Source organism: Callionymus lyra, chromosome 6 (assembly GCF_982586985.1).
Source record: "Callionymus lyra chromosome 6, fCalLyr1.hap1.1, whole genome shotgun sequence".
Taxonomy (NCBI): domain Eukaryota; kingdom Metazoa; phylum Chordata; class Actinopteri; order Syngnathiformes; family Callionymidae; genus Callionymus; species Callionymus lyra.
The window spans coordinates 1,590,703-1,605,602 of NC_141823.1; positions in this window are offsets into that span (position 1 = coordinate 1,590,703).

Genomic DNA, 14,900 nt, shown 5'->3' on the forward strand with positions numbered 1-14,900 from the left:
TGTGTGTGTGTGTGTGTGTGTGTGTGTGTGAGTGTGTGTGTGTGTGAGTGTGTGTGTGTGTGTGTGTGTGTGTGTGTGTGTGTGTGTGTGTGTGTGTGTGTGTGTGAGTGTGTGTGTGTGTGAGTGTGTGTGTGTGTGTGTGTGTGTGTGTGTGTGTGTGTGTGTGTGTGTGTGTGTGTGTGTGTGTGTGTGTGTGTGTGTGTGTGTGTGTGTGTGTGTGTGGCAGCAACATCCTCAGGTGTGTGTGTGTGTGTGTGTGTGTGTGTGTGTGTGTGTGTGTGTGTGTGTGTGTGTGTGTGTGTGTGTGTGTGTGTGTGTGTGTGTGTGTGGCAGCAACATTCTCAGGTGCAGCACGTAGGGAGGTGAAGGATCAGGATCACGACTCTGGACCAGGAGATGGATGACGACTCATTAGCGGCTCCAGTGCTGCAGCCTCAACAAATGAAGCTTCACTGTCACAACAACATGTTGTTGCTTCGGAGGAAGAACTGAAGCATTGAGTCACTGATAGGAATCGAACCAGAGACCATTGTTATCCTGCAGCATTGATCTGTGGTCGCGGCTGTGACATCATGACATCATATATTATGATCTGTGACATCATGACATCATATGTTATGATCTGTGACATCATGACATCATATATTATGATCTGTGACATCATGACATCATATATTATGATCTGTGACATCATGACATCATATGTTATGATCTGTGACATCATGACATCATATATTATGATCTGTGACATCATGACATCATATATTATGATCTGTGACATCATGACATCATATATTATGATCTGTGACATCATGACATCATATATTATGAGCTGTGACATCATGACATCATATGTTATGATCTGTGACATCATGACATCATATGTTATGATCTGTGACATCATGACATCATATATTATGATCTGTGACATCATGACATCATATGTTATGATCTGTGACATCATGACATCATATATTATGATCTGTGACATCATGACATCATATATTATGAGCTGTGACATCATGACATCATATGTTATGATCTGTGACATCATGACATCATATGTTATGATCTGTGACATCATGACATCATATGTTATGAGCTGTGACATCATGACATCATATATTATGATCTGTGACATCATGACATCATATATTATGAGCTGTGACATCATGACATCATATGTTATGAGCTGTGACATCATGACATCATATGTTATGATCTGTGACATCATGACATCATATGTTATGATCTGTGACATCATGACATCATATGTTATGATCTGTGACATCATGACATCATATGTTATGATCTGTGACATCATGACATCATATATTATGATCTGTGACATCATGACATCATATGTTATGATCTGTGACATCATGACATCATATATTATGATCTGTGACATCATGACATCATATGTTATGATCTGTGACATCATGACATCATATGTTATGATCTGTGACATCATGACATCATATGTTATGAGCTGTGACATCATGACATCATATGTTATGATCTGTGACATCATGACATCATATATTATGATCTGTGACATCATGACATCATATATTATGAGCTGTGACATCATGACATCATATGTTATGATCTGTGACATCATGACATCATATATTATGATCTGTGACATCATGACATCATATGTTATGATCTGTGACATCATGACATCATATATTATGATCTGTGACATCATGACATCATATATTATGAGCTGTGACATCATGACATCATATATTATGAGCTGTGACATCATGACATCATATGTTATGATCTGTGACATCATGACATCATATATTATGATCTGTGACATCATGACATCATATATTATGATCTGTGACATCATGACATCATATGTTATGATCTGTGACATCATGACATCATATGTTATGATCTGTGACATCATGACATCATATGTTATGATCTGTGACATCATGACATCATATATTATGATCTGTGACATCATGACATCATATGTTATGAGCTGTGACATCATGACATCAAATATTATGAGCTGTGACATCATGACATCATATATTATGATCTGTGACATCATGACATCATATATTATGATCTGTGACATCATGACATCATATGTTATGATCTGTGACATCATGACATCATATATTATGATCTGTGACATCATGACATCATATGTTATGAGCTGTGACATCATGACATCATATATTATGAGCTGTGACATCATGACATCATATGTTATGATCTGTGACATCATGACATCATATGTTATGATCTGTGACATCATCACATCATATGTTATGAGCTGTGACATCATGACATCATATGTTATGAGCTGTGACATCATGACATCATATGTAATGATCTGTGACATCATCACATCATATATCATGATCTGTGACATCATGACATCATATGTTATGAGCTGTGACATCATGACATCATATATTATGATCTGTGACATCATGACATCATATGTTATGATCTGTGACATCATGACATCATATGTTATGATCTGTGACATCATGACATCATATGTTATGATCTGTGACATCATGACATCATATATTATGAGCTGTGACATCATGACATCATATGTTATGATCTGTGACATCATGACATCATATATTATGATCTGTGACATCATGACATCATATGTTATGATCTGTGACATCATGACATCATATGTTATGATCTGTGACATCATGACATCATATGTTATGATCTGTGACATCATGACATCATATATCATGATCTGTGACATCATGACATCATATGTTATGATCTGTGACATCATGACATCATATATTATGATCTGTGACATCATGACATCATATGTTATGATCTGTGACATCATGACATCATATATTATGATCTGTGACATCATGACATCATATGTTATGATCTGTGACATCATGACATCATATATTATGATCTGTGACATCATGACATCATATATTATGATCTGTGACATCATGACATCATATGTTATGATCTGTGACATCATGACATCATATATTATGAATCATGACATCATCACATCATATGTGATGAGCTGTGACATCATGACATCATATATTATGAGCTGTGACATCATGACATCATATGTTATGAGCTGTGACATCATGACATCATATGTTATGAGCTGTGACATCATGACATCATATGTTATGAGCTGTGACATTATGACATCATATGTTATGAGCTGTGACATCATGACATCATATGTTATGATCTTTGACATCATGACATCATATGTTATGAGCTGTGACATCATGACATCATATATTATGATCTGTGACATTATGACATCATATGTTATGAGCTGTGACATCATGACATCATATGTTATGAGCTGTGACATCATGACATCATATGTTATGAGCTGTGACATCATGACATCATATGTTATGAGCTGTGACATCATGACATCATATGTTATGAGCTGTGACATCATGACATCATATGTTATGAGCTGTGACATTATGACATCATATGTTATGAGCTGTGACATCATGACATCATATATTATGATCTGTGACATCATGACATCATATGTTATGAGCTGTGACATCATGACATCATATGTTATGAATCATGACATCATGACATCATATATTATGATCTTTGACATCATGACATCATATGTTATGAGCTGTGACATCATGACATCATATATTATGATCTTTGACATCATGACATCATATGTTATGATCTGTGACATCATGACATCATATATTATGAATCATGACATCATGACATCATATATTATGATCTGTGACATCATGACATCATATGTTATGATCTGTGACATCATGACATCATATGTGATGAGCTGTGACATCATGACATCATATATTATGAGCTGTGACATCATGACATCATATGTTATGAGCTGTGACATCATGACATCATATGTTATGATCTGTGACATCATGACATCATATGTTATGAGCTGTGACATCATGACATCATATGTTATGAGCTGTGACATCATGACATCATATGTTATGAGCTGTGACATCATGACATCATATGTTATGAGCTGTGACATCATGACATCATATGTTATGATCTGTGACATCATGACATCATATGTTATGATCTGTGACATCATGACATCATATGTTATGAGCTGTGACATCATGACATCATATGTTATGAGCTGTGACATCATGACATCATATGTTATGAGCTGTGACATCATGACATCATATATTATGATCTGTGACATCATGACATCATATGTTATGATCTGTGACATCATGACATCATATGTTATGAGCTGTGACATCATGACATCATATGTTATGAGCTGTGACATCATGACATCATATGTTATGATCTGTGACATCATGACATCATATATTATGAATCATGACATCATATATTATGATCTGTGACATCATGACATCATATGTTATGATCTGTGACATCATGACATCATATGTTATGAGCTGTGACATCATGACATCATATGTTATGAGCTGTGACATCATGACATCATATATTATGATCTGTGACATCATGACATCATATGTTATGATCTGTGACATCATGACATCATATGTTATGAGCTGTGACATCATGACATCATATGTTATGATCTGTGACATCATGACATCATATGTTATGATCTGTGACATCATGACATCATATGTTATGATCTGTGACATCATGACATCATATGTTATGAGCTGTGACATCATGACATCATATGTTATGAGCTGTGACATCATCAGAATCAGAATCCTTTATTTGTCCCGCGAGGGGAAATTCGGTTCAACAACAGCCAGAGTAATATACCAAGAAAATAAAACACCCAGAAATGAAAAATAATAAAAAGAAAAAGAAAGAAAATCTAAATAGAATAGAAAATAAATAAATCTGCACTATATTATATATTCACAATCATATTTACAAAAATAACAAGAAAGGTGCAGTTAAATATTTATCTTGGTGTGTTCTTGTTGTGGAGTCTGATGGCAGCAGGAGGAAGGAGGTACCTCTCCCTCACACACCTGGGATGGAGCATCCTATCACTGATGGAGCTCCTCAATGCCCTCAGTGTGTGCTGGAGAGGGTGAGATAAGTTCTTCCTCATGGAGCCCAGCTTGCTCCGTATCCTCCTCCCAGACACTTCCTCCACAGGATCCAGGGGGCGCCCTAGGACGTAACCGGCCTTCTTAATAAGGCTGTCCAGTTTAGCCCTATCCTTTGCTCTCATGCTGCTCCCCCAGCAGACCACACCGTTGAAGATGGCAGAGGCCACTACTGAGTCATAGAATGACTTCAGGAGTGACCCCCGGACACCAAACGACCTCAACCTCCGGAGCAGGTAGAGTCTACTCCGCCCTTTTTTATAAAGAGCAGCAGTGTTATCCACCCAGTCCAGGCGGTTGTTGAGGTGAACACCCAGGAACTTGTAAGTCGTGACAATCTCAATGTCCTGTCCCTGGATGTTCAGTGGTGAGGGGGAGATGGAGGGACACCGCCGGAAATCCACAATCAACTCCTTAGTTTTGCTGGAGTTGATCTTGAGGTGGTTTTCCAGGCACCAGTCAAAGTCCTGGACAAGTCCCCGGTACGACCCGTCATCCCCGTCCTTAATGAGGCCGACGATGGCGGAGTCGTCCGAGAACTTCTGCAGGTGACTGGTGGGAGACAGGTGTTGGAAGTCTGCAGTGTGCAGTGAAAAAAGGAACGGTGCCAACACTGTTCCCTGGGGGACCCCTACACTGCACAGTACAGTCTTCGAAACACCATCCCGGGTCCTCACCAACTGTGGACGGTTGGTGAGGTAGTCCACAATGAGGTGAGTGTCCGCTCCAGACAGCTCCAGCTTGTCCCTCAGGATGTCTGACCTGATGGTGTTGAAAGCACTGCTTAGATCCAGGAAAAGGATCCTCACAGTGCTTCCAGGCGACTCCAGGTGAGAAAGTGCTCGTGGAGAAGGAAGATGATGGCGTCCTTCACGCTGATGTCAAGTTGGTAGGCAAACTGCAACGGATCCATGAAGGAGCACCAGAGGACTCAGGTAACTAAGGACCAGCCGCTCCAGAGCCTTCATAAGGTATGATGTCAAGGCCACAGGTCTGTAGCAGCTGGGATCCTTAGGGTGCTGAGTCTTCGGCACCGGTACCACACAGGACGTCTTCCACAGTAGTGGAACTCTTCCCAAGGTCAAACTCATGTTGAACAGAAGTCCAACAATTTCACTTAACTGGTCAGAGCACGTCTTGAGTACTTTGCCACCGATGCCGTCTGGTCCAGGGGCCTTTGTTGTCCTGGTTCTCCTGAGCTGATTTCTCACCTGGAGAGGTGTGAGGGACAGGCTGGGGTGGGGGGTCATTGTCCCCTGTGGAGTCAGCGGGGGGCTGAAACAATACAAGCTCGGGGGGGAGGAGAAGGTAAAAGAAGAGGTGTGAATGGTTGAGCAGGGGGGGGAGCCGACACCTCAAACCTTGAAAAATAACTGTTTAAGTTGTCGGCCCAATTTTTATCCCCCGCTGCTACAGAGAGCCTGGTCTGATGTCCGGATATGGATTTCAAACATCTCCAGACATCTCTGGTGTTGTTGTTGGCCAGACTCTCTTCCATCCTCCTCCTGTACCTCTCCTTTCCCTCCCTGATCTTTCTTCTCAGCTCCTTCTGAACTGCCATCAGATCCTCTTTGTTTCCTGACCTAAAGACTCTCTTCTTCTCCTCTAAGAGAGCCTTTATATCAGGATTAATCCAGGGTTTGTTGTTGGAGAAGCATCGTACAGTTCTGGTTGGTACAATGCTCTCCACACAGAAGTTGATGTAGTCCGTGACACAAGTGGTCATGACATCATATGTTATGATCTGTGACATCATGACATCATATGTTATGAGCTTATGTTATGAGAACACAATTTGACAACACAACACAATGAATCCATGTGTCGACACACATGATAAAACAACACAATACAAACCTTAAGTGATGATGTCATTATTTAAAAATGTATTCATTAACGACACGAGAAAGATTCAGTAGCTCAGTGACTCGTGGAAGGATGACTCGTGCCTCATGGGTTAATAGTTGAATCTTGATTGACAGTAGATCTGGACCATCAGGTGGTCGTAATGTTCCGGCTCAGTCTCTCAGAAGCCTCGGGAGGAAGAGACTCGTGGATGGAAAGAGTCTGGCCTCGTTAGAGAAGCCTGTCGGCCATGCTAAGTATCTGGTTCAATACTTCAATATTTCATGGACGGAGGAGAACACGCCTCTCCGGGTCCTCCTGCCTCGCCTTCAAACATCCTTAGACACGTCAGTAACACTCGTGACTCGTGACTCACGGGACCAGACGAGTCGCCATGTGACCAACATGGACGTCAGAGTTTATTTCACTTGTTACTTAACGTTTGTCTCTGAAATACTACACAACAACAACAACAACAACAACAACAACAACAACAACAAATCATTTTTGAGTAGCAGGTGTTCAAATCTAACACCATTTAGCATGACAGCTATGTAGCAACACAGCTAACACTATGTAGCAACATAGCTAACACTATTTAGCAACATAGCTAACACAGTTCATCAACATAGCTAACACTATTTGATAACATAGCTAACACTATTTAGCAACATAGCTAATACTATTAAGCAACATAGCTAACACTATGTAGCAACACAGCTAACACTATTTAGCAACATAGCTAACACTATGTAGCAACATAGCTAATACTATTAAGCAACACAGCTAACACTATTTAGCAACACAGCAAACACTATTTAGTAACATAGCTTACACTATTTAGCAACATAACTTACACTTTTTAGCATCACAGCTAACACTATTTAGCAACTCAGCTAACACTGTTTAGCAACATAGCTAACACTATTTAGCAACATACCTTCAACTTTTTAGCAATACAGCTAACACTATTTAGCAACATAGCTAACACTTTTTAGCAACACAGCTAACATTAGTTAGCAACATAGCTACACATGCAACTTCTCTAGTGTCTGTAAAGTTACTTTATATTTTTTGTTTGTTTGTTTATTCCGGTCTTAATGGAGCTAAATATCTTAATCCTAGAAATTAACACAATCGTTTGGGTTCATGTCAGAGGTCAGCGTGTTAGAAGCCGCACTGAATCATGGGAGATTATTCTCAAGATGGGTCAGAGCTGCACCTGAGCTCCGCCCACTTCCTGTGACGCGAAGAAACGTCTCTGTGATGCTAACGATTGCTACGTGTGTTTGTTTACTTGTCAATGTTTGTTTACTTGTCAATGTTTGTTTACTTGTCGATGTTTGTTTACTTGTCAATGTTTGTTTACTTGTCAATGTTTGTTTACTTGTCGATGTTTGTTTACTTGTCGATGTTTGTTTACTTGTCAATGTTTGTTTACTTGTCAATGTTTGTTTACTTGTCGATGTTTGTTTACTTGTCAATGTTTGTTTACTTGTCAATGTTTGTTCACTTGTCAATGTTTGTTTACTTGTCAATGTTTGTTCACTTGTCAATGTTTGTTTACTTGTCAATGTTTGTTCACTTGTCAATGTTTGTTTACTTGTCAATGTTTGTTTACTTGTCAATGTTTGTTTACTTGTCAATGTTTGTTTACATGTCAATGTTTGTTTACTTGTCGATGTTTGTTTAATTGTCAATGTTTGTTTACTTGTCAATGTTTGTTTACTTGTCAATGTTTGTTTACTTGTCAATGTTTGTTCACTTGTCAATGTTTGTTTACTTGTCAATGTTTGTTTACTTGTCGATGTTTGTTTACTTGTCAATATTTGTTTACTTGTCGATGCTTGTTTACTTGTCAATGTTTGTTTACTTGTCAATGTTTGTTTACTTGTCGATGTTTGTTTACTTGTCAATATTTGTTTACTTGTCAATGTTTGTTTACTTGTCAATGTTTGTTTACTTGTCAATGTTTGTTCACTTGTCAATGTTTGTTTACTTGTCAATGTTTGTTTACATGTCAATGTTTGTTTACATGTCAATGTTTGTTTACTTGTCAATGTTTGTTTACATGTCAATGTTTGTTTACATGTCAATGTTTGTTTACTTGTCAATGTTTGTTTACATGTCAATTGTTGTGCAGACAAACATCACAAACACAAGTTGTTGTTGAAGTGTGTGACGTGGAATTATTGTTGTGTTGAAAACAAACTTAAACTATCATTTTAATCAAAGTTATCCACGTCAGTCTCAACAAACAAGTGACTTGATTGACGATCGTTTATTTCGATTTAAAAAACTCTTTTCTACATTATTTTATATCATTTATTTGAATTCAAGGTGAGATTATTTACGTTTAATTCATATTAATGACGTTCAAATTATTCATTTTAACTTCCTATTAAGCATTTTTATGTCTTTTGACTTTTGTTTTAAACTTTTGTGCTCATAATAAAAATAACAATAAACACAGTTTGATCCTCTGAGATCCTGGTCCTGCTCAGCCTCTGGTTCGGATCCAGCAGGACTTGAAGAGGAATCAAACATTTGGAATCTTTCCTCGTGGACTTGAGAAACTCTGGCCACGAGCGCCGGCTCTTTGACGAGTTTCTTCTTCTTCTTCTTCTCCTCGTTACAGAAGTTTCTCTCTTTTGTTCTTTGAACACATCAAGCGTCTTCATCTTTAAGTCTTCATGCTGCTCCTGTAACAAGTCCCAGGAGCTCCTCGTGCCGCCTTTGATTCTCCGGCTGATCCTCGCACTCCGGACCGTTCGCTCAGATGCACTTCTGTCGCTCGCCAGCAGGGGGTTGACTTTCAAGTGTTTGACGGTTCAGGTGAACATTTGATCGACGAGATGATTGACTGACAGGAGAAGAAGTCATGTGACGTGAGGACTCGAAGAATCATGTTTCCATTCACAGGATTGAACCGCGGCTTCATGGAGGTAAACATGCTAGTTAGTTAGCATGCTAATGTCACCATGTTAGCCTGATTTGTTACTGGTGTTGACATTTTAAATGTATTTTGAATAAATATTTACTAAATATATTGACTAATTCTTGCCGTATACTTAGCATTTAGCATGCTAGCATTAAAGTCTGTTAGCTTGATTTATAAGTTACTGGTGTTGACATTTTAAATGTATTTTGAATAAATATTTACTAAATATATTGACTAATTCTTGCCGTATACTTAGCATTTAGCATGCTAGCATTAAAGTCTGTTAGCTTGATTTATAAGTTACTGGTGTTGACATTTTAAATGTATTTTAAATAAATATTTACTAAATATATTGACTAATTCTTGCCGTATACTTAGCATTTAGCATGCTAGCATTAAAGTCTGTTAGCTTGATTTATAAGTTACTGGTGTTGACATTTTAAATGTATTTTGAATAAATATTTACTAAATATATTGACTAATTCTTGCCGTATACTTAGCATTTAGCATGCTAGCATTAAAGTCTGTTAGCTTGATCTATAAGTTACTGGTGTTGACATTTTAAATGTATTTTAAATAAATATTTACTAAATATATTCACTAATTCTTGCCGTATACTTAGCATTTAGCATGCTAGCATTAAAGTCTGTTAGCTTGATCTATAAGTTACTGGTGTTGACATTTTAAATGTATTTTGAATAAATATTTACTAAATATATTGACTAATTCTTGCCGTATACTTAGCATTTAGCATGCTGGCATTAAAGTCTGTTAGCTTGATTTATAAGTTACTGGTGTTGACATTTTAAATGTATTTTAAATAAATATTTACTAAATATATTCACTAATTCTTGCCGTATACTTAGCATTTAGCATGCTAGCATTAAAGTCTGTTAGCTTGATTTATAAGTTACTGGTGTTGACATTTTAAATGTATTTTGAATAAATATTTACTAAATATATTGACTAATTCTTGCCGTATACTTAGCATTAGCATGCTGGCATTAAAGTCTGTTAGCTTGATTTATAAGTTACTGGTGTTGACAATTTAAATGTTATTTTAATAAATATTTACTAAATATATTGACTAATTCTTGCCGTATACTTAGCATTTAGCATGCTAACATTAAAGTCTGTTAGCTTGATTTATAAGTTACTTGTGTTGGCAATTTAAATGTTATTTTAATAAATATTTACTAAATATATTGACTAATTCTTGCCGTATACTTAGCATTTAGCATGCTAGCATTAAAGTCTGTTAGCTTGATTTATAAGTTACTGGTGTTGACAATTTGAATGTTATTTTAATAAATATTTACTAAATATATTGACTAATTCTTGCCGTATACTTAGCATTTAGCATGCTAACATTAAAGTCTGTTAGCTTGATTTATAAGTTACTTGTGTTGGCAATTTAAATGTTATTTTAATAAATATTTACTAAATATATTGACTAATTCTTGCCGTATACTTAGCATTTAGCATGCTAGAATTAAAGTCTGTTAGCTTGATTTATAAGTTACTGGTGTTGACAATTTAAATGTATTTTTAATAAATATTTACTAAATATATTCACTAATTCTTGCCGTATACTTAGCATTTAGCATGCTAGCATTAAAGTCTGTTAGCTTGATTTATAAGTTACTGGTGTTGACAATTTAAATGTATTTTTAATAAATATTTACTAAATATATTGACTAATTCTTGCCGTATAATTAGCATTTAGCATGCTAGCATTAAAGTCTGTTAGCTTGATTTATAAGTTACTGGTGTTGACAATTTAAATGTATTTTTAATAAATATTTACTAAATATATTGACTAATTCTTGCCGTATACTTAGCATTTAGCATGCTAACATTAAAGTCTGTTAGTTTGATTTATAAGTTACTGGTGTTGACATTTTAAATGTATTTTTAATAAATATTTACTAAATATATTGACTAATTCTTGCCGTATACTTAGCATTTAGCATGCTAACATTAAAGTCTGTTAGCTTGATTTATAAGTTACTTGTGTTGACAATTTAAATGTTATTTTAATAAATATTTACTAAATATATTGACTAATTCTTGCCGTATACTTAGCATTTAGCATGCTAACATTAAAGTCTGTTAGCTTGATTTATAAGTTACTTGTGTTGACAATTTAAATGTTATTTTAATAAATATTTACTAAATATAATGACTAATTCTTGCCGTATACTTAGCATTTAGCATGCTAACATTAAAGTCTGTTAGCTTGATTTATAAGTTACTTGTGTTGACAATTTAAATGTTATTTTAATAAATATTTACTAAATATATTGACTAATTCTTGCCGTATACTTAGCATTTAGCATGCTAACATTAAAGTCTGTTAGCTTGATATATAAGTTACTGGTGTTGACATTTTAAATGTATTTTGAATAAATATTTACTAAATATATTGACTAATTCTTGCCGTATACTTAGCATTTAGCATGCTAGCATTAAAGTCTGTTAGCTTGATTTATAAGTTACTGGTGTTGACAATTTAAATGTATTTTTAATAAATATTTACTAAATATATTGACTAATTCTTGCCGTATACTTAGCATTTAGCATGCTAACATTAAAGTCTGTTAGCTTGATTTATAAGTTACTGGTGTTGACAATTTAAATGTTATTTTAATAAATATTTACTAAATATATTGACTAATTCTTGCCGTATACTTAGCATTTAGCATGCTAACATTAAAGTCTGTTAGCTTGATTTATAAGTTACTTGTGTTGACAATTTAAATGTTATTTTAATAAATATTTACTAAATATATTGACTAATTCTTGCCGTATACTTAGCATTTAGCATGCTAACATTAAAGTCTGTTAGCTTGATTTATAAGTTACTTGTGTTGACAATTTAAATGTTATTTTAATAAATATTTACTAAATATATTGACTAATTCTTGCCGTATACTTAGCATTTAGCATGCTAACATTAAAGTCTGTTAGCTTGATTTGTAAGTTACTGGTTTCTCATCTTGATAATGTTGACATTTTAAATGTATTTTTAATAAATATTTACTAAATATATATTGATTAATTCTTGCCGTATACTTAGCATTTAGCATGCTAACATTAAAGTCTGTTAGCTTGAACATGTTAGCTTGGTTGATGTCTTACTTGAAATTTATCCAGTCTTATTGTAGTCATTTTTTGGTTACTTAACATGTAGCATGTAGCATGCTAGTGTTTGAGTCTGTTAGCTTCACGTAGAAAACTCTAGTGGTCATTTGTGATACTGCACTTCAGAAACAATCAAGCATCAACTCAAGATGTTTGACAAGTTTTCATTAACGCGACAAGAAGAGTGTGTTATCGCCCCCTGGTGGACACACAGATGATAGACCTCGAGGTTCTTGATGATGACACGAGTATTTGGAAGTATATTCACATGAAGTGACAGGTGAACGGAGGGTCTGACTTTGTCTCTTGGCTCAGCTCTGTCAGCACCCACCTGACCCCCCATTTTTCCTCTCACATCCAGTCATCAGAGTCGGACTCATGAGTCAGAAAACTGAAGCAACTCTTTCTCGACGAGTCTTGAGTCACTTTCTGACTTTCGACATCAAACTCAAACTGGTTTATCTTCTCAAATTTTTGTGTTTTTAAAACCAATCGACATAGTTTGGTTGTGATTTTTGTTTTTCTCAACCTTCAGCTGAGCAACGTAGTCTGTAAGAAGCACAAACATTCCTCTGCCAGCTTGCTGAGACAGAGGTTAGAGGGCTTTGCACTAATCGCAGAACCTGAAGTTATGAAATCAATAACTCTGGGATTCTACTTCTTTTGGTTCTCCGCCCTCTAACCGCTTCGCTATTAGTTTAAACCAAGGCGAAGCCCGACAGGATAAATGTACCCCCAGCTGGACGCCGCTCCTGACAGCAGCATCGCTAGGGCCCCGCCGGCCCAGGATCAAAATCCACTGTGTCGCAACGTTGAGGAGATAAGCTCTAGCAAAGGCTGAGGCCGGCGAGATGTCGCTGCTGCAACACCCTTCAAAAGAGCCACTGAGGCTGCCACACCGTGGGTAGAATGTGCCCTCAGTCCGTTAGGAGCAGATCCACCCATTGCCTGGTAGGCCCAGATAATGGCCGATCGGACCTAATGAGAAAACCTCTCAGGGGTGATGCCTCACCCAACCTACATCTACCGTAGCAGATGAATAAGGCATCAGAGCGCCTGAAAGCAGCCACAAGTAGCAGCCAAGGTCCTCACTGGACACAACAGGTAAAGACGTTCCTGACGCGGGTCCAAGTGAGGCAGCGGATGAGAGTCATCGCCCGGAAGGAGGAGCTGAGAACCTTGGGTTAGACACTGAAGACTCCCCAAAGGAAAGACACTTAGGGCTAATGAAGAGAGCACTAATCTCACTCGCTTTCTTCGTGGACGTCAGCGCCAGAAGGGGCAAGACCTTGAAAGACAAGATATGCAGTGGGACTTGGTCGAGAGGCTCAAAGGTCGGGCCTGCAAGAGAATCCAGCACCAGCTGGAGATCCCACCTCCCTCACAGGAGGTCGAAGCCTGTAGCCCCCCCACGTAAGAACGGCACCACCAGAGGGTGGGTACGAGCCGAAGCACCCTCGAACCCGACGTGCCTCGTTGCTATGGCTGATGCGAACACTTTCAGTGTCGCCACAGTCTGTCCGTTATCCAGCAAATGTTGCAGAAAAGACAGCAGAGACTAAAAAGGGCTGTAATTAAGTTAGTAAGCAATGGCTATTTTTGAAGCGCCTTTCGAGACCTTTGGTCCAGGGCCCTGACTACACACCAGCGAGAGAAAATCCCCCATTTGGATGCATCAAGGTAGACGGGGTCCAGGCATTCTCCGGCGTGGAGAACGAACCAGTCCCACGGTAAACGGTTTCCATGTTTCTATGTTTCTTTGTTTGCATACAAACATTTTATCTTCTTCCACTGCTGCAGGTTCAGCTCCAGAATCCTGTGACTGCTCTGAAGAACGACTGAACAATGACCAGGAAGGTGAAGTTGTTCCT